This window comes from Apteryx rowi, unplaced genomic scaffold (genome assembly GCF_003343035.1).
Source record: "Apteryx rowi isolate R43461 unplaced genomic scaffold, aptRow1 scaffold_0, whole genome shotgun sequence".
Lineage (NCBI taxonomy): Eukaryota > Metazoa > Chordata > Aves > Apterygiformes > Apterygidae > Apteryx > Apteryx rowi.
In genome coordinates, this window is record NW_020447195.1 from 10,498,703 (window position 1) to 10,505,206 (window position 6,504).

General features: G+C 68.2%; 1 pseudogene; it reads left to right on the forward strand.

Annotated features, from left to right (window-relative positions):
* The first annotated feature begins 2,548 nt into the window (after window positions 1-2,548).
* Window positions 2,549-3,970, forward strand: LOC112961255 (annotated as a pseudogene).
* Window positions 3,971-6,504: the final 2,534 nt, after the last annotated feature.

The window sequence follows — 6,504 nt, forward strand, 5'->3', positions numbered from 1 at the left end:
TCGGCGCAGAGCCGTGCGCGGTGCTTTTAGACGCCTCGTGCCAGCCCCGACGCGGCATCCGAAAGGGGCACGGAATGCAAAACCTATATGTTTTTATGCACGGGGATTTAATGCAGCCRGGCGCTGCCGCCGGCATCCGCGGGTAGCACCCCGGCACATCCGGGTGCCGCCGGAGAAGGGTCCCCGGGTGGGATGCTGATGGCTGGCAAAGCCGGAGGCGCGAAGGGTCCCCGAGGTGCAAAGGGTCCCCGAGGCTCGAAGGGTCCCCGAGATCCGGCGGCGGGTCCCGAAGCATCCCGCTCACCGGCGCGGGGCCGGCAGCTCGGTGACGCGGCTGGTCGGCCGGGCCGGTTGGAACAATCCCRCCGCTCGCCGCCGCCCGGGATTCACATCCATGGACTTATATGGCCTTCAAGCTGTGGCGGGAGCATGACCAACGTCTGGAAATCCAGATATGACTAGATCCCTTCATTAGTAATTTCTTGTACATGACTTGGGAGACCACAGGGATTTGTTAAATTTGCAGGAGTGTTTTCTCACAGTGCCACGGACTGGCTGCTGCCAGCACGTATTGGCTCGGATCTGTGGATCCTGTTGCCTTATATGACCCTCCGTTAATTCGGCTTTCCTTTGCAGGCAGCCCTCAGCGGGAACCCCCGGAGCAGGCTCCGCGTGGATCCTGCCGAAACGGCTCCCCGGGGCCGGGCGACTTCAGCCTTCCCGGCGACCTCTGGAAACTTCGACCTTTTTTTATGGGTGCCATAAAGGTTATTTTTTAATCGGCTCCCAGCGAGGTTTCCCCACCGCTGAGCTCCGTGGCCCAGGGAAGCACCGAGGCCTCGCTGCTTTTTTTGCACCGGTCTGGGTTTTTTGGGGGAAGAAGTGAGGCTTTTGGGAGCAGCCAGGGGGTAACGAACGGCTGTTCCGATGAGCTCGCTAGCGGCTGCCCCTCGCTGTGCACCGGCACGGCGGATCCGGGGCCGGTCCTTGTGCCGGCACTGCTTATCCCAGAGCAGGGGGCCGCCTTATTCCTGCCTGCGGAGGCAAACCTGTGCCGTGGCCACGTTCGGGATGGCCAAGCACCAAAAGTCACCTCCTCCACCGGAGCCCGGATGAACATCCCAAACCCTCAAATTCAGCCAGCACGAGATCCGCAGGTGGAAAATCAGCAGGCGCGCGGGCGGCGGGATGCACCGCTCCATGCGCCGCCCCGGAGCGAGGCGCCCACCCGCCGGCTCCAGCCCGCCGGAGCCGGGACAAGGCACCCCGGAGCATCACCCCACCGAGTCCCTCCAGCCCTCCAACCCCACCGGCACCGGCAGAGGTGGAGGGAGACCAGGCGACCCCTCTGCAGGACGCGGGGCCCTGGCCGCGGGGCACCGCCACCGCCTCCTCCTCCCGCGCGTTGCCCTCATTTCCAGCGTCTCGGCGTTGCAAAGGGCCGGGGAGGCTTTGGCAACGGCGCCGCTCGCGGATTATTCCACAATTGTTTCCCATTTTGCGCCCTCGCCTGCCTCATCCTCCAGTAACAATGACGAAGAGCGGCGCGGAGCCAGCGCCCGCGGCAGGGGTGTTGAGATCAGGGACAGCACAAAAATATCTCCTCTCTGGAACAAATATTTACCAACCCTTCTGCCTTTTGTTCTTGTGGTTCTCATATTTTTTTTCCAGACATTCGCTGGCAAAATGTCACATTAAACAGCAACCCAGAAACTTCGGGGTAGCTGCTTGGCTGCTCTGGGCTTTGTTTTTCTCGYGCGCTAATTGTTAATGAATTTCCAGCCCTTCGGGCCAACGCAAACCTGTGAGAAAACCATCTTTGCCGCCCGATTTCGGCGCTTTCCGGGCCTTCGCCAAGGCCGGGCCGAGCAGAAGGGCCGTCGCCTCCGGCCGGGCAGGAGGGCCGTCGCGGCGGAGCGTCGCGGCCCCGCGCGCCCCGCTCGGCTCGTCGCTTCGCCGCCCTCTGCCCCCCCTCCCCGTGCGGGAGATTTTTCTTTCATTTCTTTAAAAATCCGAAAACCCTCTTTGCCGCTTTATTTCGGCGCTTTCCGGGCCTTCGCCAAGGCCGGGCCGAGCAGAAGGGCCGTCGCCTCCGGCCGGGCAGGAGGGCCGTCGCGGCGGAGCGTCGCGGCCCCGCGCGCCCTGCTCGGCTCGTCGCTTCGCCGCCCTCTGCCCCCCCTCCCCGYGCGGGAGATTTTTCTTTCATTTCTTTAAAAATCCGAAAACCCTCGCGTGCGCTTTTTATGGCTGCCGAGCGAGCGAGCGCGGCTCGTTTACGAGCGTTGCGTTTCAAGGAGGGGTGGGGGAGTCCTGTCTTCTGAACATTGACTTATACCCGCGGTTAAAAATTAACCGTGGCAATAAAATGCGAGAGGGCGGCAGAACTCACCCTCGCGCACGCTCCTGGCATCCGCCCGGGCTGCGTCCCGTCCCGTCCATCCTGTCCCGTCCCGTCCCGTCCCGTCCCGTCCCGTCCCGTCCCGCCGGAGGTGGAGGGCGCGCGGCCAGCCTCGCTCGCCGTCTCCTCTCTCCCGCGGAGGCCCCGGCGATGGCCCCGGCGGCGGCCGGCAGCCTCCGCTGCCGCTTGCCCGCCTCCCTGGGGCTCTTCCAGGGCACCCTGCTGCTCTTCTTCGCCCTCTTCGTCTCCTACGACGAGCACACGGACGCCGCCTCCCAGGCGGCGGACGCCGACCCCGGCGCCAACCAGCTCTACGGCGTCTTCCCCTTCTTCCAGGACGTCCAGGTGATGCTGGCGGTGGCCCTGGGCCTCTTGCTGGCGTTCATGCCGCGCTACGGGCTCGGCGCSCTCGCCTACAATTTCCTGCTGCTCAACTTCTCCACGCAGTGGGCCCTGGCCCTGCAGGGCTTGCTCTACCACTTCCACCGCGGCAAGGTCCACCTGGGCCTCCGCAACGTCCTCACGGCGGAGTTTGCCGCCGTGACGGTGCTCATCTCCGTCGGCGCCGTCCTGGGGAGGACCAGCCCCTTCCAGCTCCTCCTCGCCGCCTTCTGCGAAATCCCCGTCTACCTCGCGAGCGAGTGGGCCRTCATAACCTGGCTGAAGGTCCTCGACGTGGGAGGAACCATCACCATCCACGTCTTCTCTTGCTACTTCGGCCTCGGCATGTCCAAGGCTCTGTTCCGGCCGGGAAAGCAGCTGGGGCATCCCAAGGAAAACCCAACYTACCAGTCGGACCTCCTGTCCCTCGTGGGGATGCTCTCCCTCTGGGTTTTCTGGCCCAGCTTCGTGGCTGCCCTTTGCCAGCCGGGAGATGCCCAGCACCGGGCAGTGCTGCACACCATCCTCGCCCTCAGCGCCAGCGTCCTGACCACCTTCCTGGCCTCCGGCCCGCTGGAGAGCCGCGGCAAGCTCAGCCTGGGCCACCTGCAGAACGCCAGCCTCGCCGGAGGGGTGGCCATCGGGGCGCTGGCCGACATGATGATCACGCCGGCCGCCGCCTTGGCCCTGGGCAGCCTCTCCTCGCTGGCCTGCGTCCTGGGGTTCAAATTCCTGGCGCCCTTCTTGGCGAGGAGGCTCGGGCTCCTGGACCAGTGCGGCATCCACAACCTTCACGGGCTGCCTGGCCTCATCGGCGCGGCGGCCGGCGTGGTGGCCATCCTGGTGGCCTCCGAGGAGACCTACGGGCACCGCTTCTACCAGGTCTTCCCGGCCCGTGGGCCGCCCGGGGGCAACGCCAGCCTGGCGGCGTCCTGGCCGGAGGCGATGCCGGGACGGAGCGCCTCGGAGCAGGCGCTCTTCCAGGCGGCCGGGCTGGCCGTAGCCGTCGGCRGCTCCCTGCTCGGCGGGTTCCTCACCGGCACGCTGCTCCGGCTGCCCGGCCTGGCCCAGCCGCCCCAGGAGCTCTGCTTCGACGACGCGCTGTACTTTAAGATCCCGGATCCGGCCGAGACCTCGGAGCCGGATAACCCCRCGGAGGAAGCCCACCTGGCCCTGAAGGAGCAGGTTTAACCACGCCGACGCGGGGACGTTGCCAGCAAGAGTCAGGTCGGGGATGGCAGCGGTCGGCATTGCACCGGACCACCTGCATCCCGTCCCCCCGCGCCTCTGGATTTTCCCTTCCTCTGCCCCGGCCTCAGCCACAGGGAGCATCCGTCCCCAGGGAGAAACACCCTGCTCCAGCTCCGGCTCCCCAGTGACCCCGGTTTGATAACCGGCTCTGCCTGGGATAATCTGCTCTCCGCTGGGATTCCCCGGCACGGTGCGCACGACGCAAAGGCAGGTTCCTCCCCTCAGCCAACGGCGACGAGGCCGCTGCCCCAGCGCGGGACGGAGCCGCGGGGAGGCAGGCAGCATCCCGCATCCCGCATCCCGCAGCACCCCGACCGAGCGGCCCCCGCATGCTGCAAGCCGCGCGCGCGTGCCAGGCTGCATCCCACCGGAGACGCGGGCGATCGGGAGCCCGGCGCTGCCCCCCCCCACCGAAGCGCAGAAACAACGTCGGAGAGGCTGGCGGGCTCCCGCGAGGGCCGAGCAAAGGCTCCGCGCGCGGCCGGGAAGCGGCGACACGGGAGCGGGACCGYGCCGGGGCGCGGGGGAAGCGGATCCCTTCGGCGGCACCGAGCGCGAGGCTGGCGCCTTCGCCCTGCAGTAATCACAACCAGGCTCGGGAGCCCGGGCGTGCTCGGCTAATTGTCGGAATAAAATAGCGTTCAGCCCTGACAAAGGAATCCGGCCCGGCCGCCCGGCGCGGCAGAACAATGGGCCCCGGCGGAGGCGGCTGCAGGGCCATGGCGGCCCCAAACGCCTCCGCCGAGCCGCCGCACGCCACCCGGCCCGCTGCTCCGCGGCCTCGCGCGCATCGGCATCGGCGTCGGCACCGGCTCCGGGGCGGCCAGGAGGAGACGGGGGCGGCGGGCTCCTGCCGGGYGGCAAGGGCTGCCGGAGCTGGCGTTCCCGCTGAGCCTGGCATCCCGCTGCCGCTYGCTTCCCAACCCGGGAGGGAGGAGGGCGTGCAGGGGGACCACGGCCATGGGATGCTCCCCGCTCCGCCGCTCCGCCGGCCTCGGCCCTCGGCACACGCTGCCCCGCAGGAGCATCCCGGCCGGCAGCTGCTTTTTGGCATCACCCCGAAGACGCGGCTCCGGGGGATGAGCCAGGGCGGAAGGGACCACGGCCTGATACCCCTCTGGCATGGCAGCCCCCCGGACACGGGGGTCCTGGAGCCACCGGAGGAGCACGGCAGCGGGCACCCCACGGCACGGCGATTTTGGGATGCACCTGGGCCACGGCCTCCCCCCCGCCCCAGCCGCCCTCCAGCCGGAGCCGGGCATCGCCACGCCGCCCGCGCCGCCTCTCCCCCCTCCTGCAAACCCGCCGCTCTCCAAAGGATGGAGCAGCAAAATATTAACCAGAGCCCCTAGCGTTTATCACGCCGTAAATCTGCGCTTTCAACAGCTTTACGAGGCTGCGGGGAGAGGGGAGAGAACAAAATGCTCTTCCCTCGCCGTCGGACGCGGGCTTTGCGTGCCAGGGCCCCCGGCGCTGCCTCCGGCCGCGCTCCCCCCCCCGAGCCGGCTCCGTTTGGGCAGGAGGGGCGGTGGCGAAAGGTCGGTCTGGCATCGGCTCAGGGGGGAAAACGGCAGCAAGCCTCTCCCGGCCTGGCCCCCCCACGGATGCCTCCGAATTCAGCCCAGGGGTCTGGACCTGGTGAGGAGCATCCATCCCTTTTCCCGGCTTTGCACTGGCATCGCCCACTGGCCCCGAAGAGCCCGTCGCCGTCTYGGTGTGGGGCTGAGCCCCCCCGAACCCCATCCACCCCATGGGGAAGGCGGCGAAACCTCGGCGCAATCCTGTCCCCACGCGGCCACCGGCTCCATCCCGCGCCCGGAGTGAGAGTCGGCACCCGCCGCCGCCCCCCGGGGCCCCGCCGGCAGCAGGAATTGCAAAACGAGCGGCGAGGGGAGGAAGCTCGGGCTGTTTTTAAGGCAGTCGGACGCAGCTGGGAAGCGCATTACCGGCGGCCGCGGCCCCGGCACGCACACCTGCAGCACACGCGGCGCCGCGTGCGGGATCATGGCTCGCGGCGGGGCACGGAGCRGCGCTCCGCTCACCACGGCGTGCGACCGCACGGGGCCGGCGTGCGTTCGGACACGGCCGTTCCCGCGCACACGCACGGCRCTGCACACGCACGGCCGTTCCCGCGCACGCATGTGCAAGCACGGGGCACACACCGAGGCCCGTGCAAGCATTGCACGCACGATCCGGCTCCCGCGGCGAGCGGCCAGGCCTTGCGCAAGCCCGCCCGGGCCYGGAGCGAGGCGCCGACGGGATGCCAAGCAGCTGGCACCACGTGCGGGGCCGGAGGAGGCAGCTGCGCGGCGGGCAGCCCCCCCGGAGCAGCCRGCAGAGCACGGCGCGGCACGGCACGGCGCTGCCCTCGAAGGAAATGCGCTCACTCCCATGTGCCGCACACTTGGGTTTTGCCTCGCTGCTATTTTTATTTGACTTTTCAGGCCCGTTTCCTTTTTCCGGCTGTTTTGCTG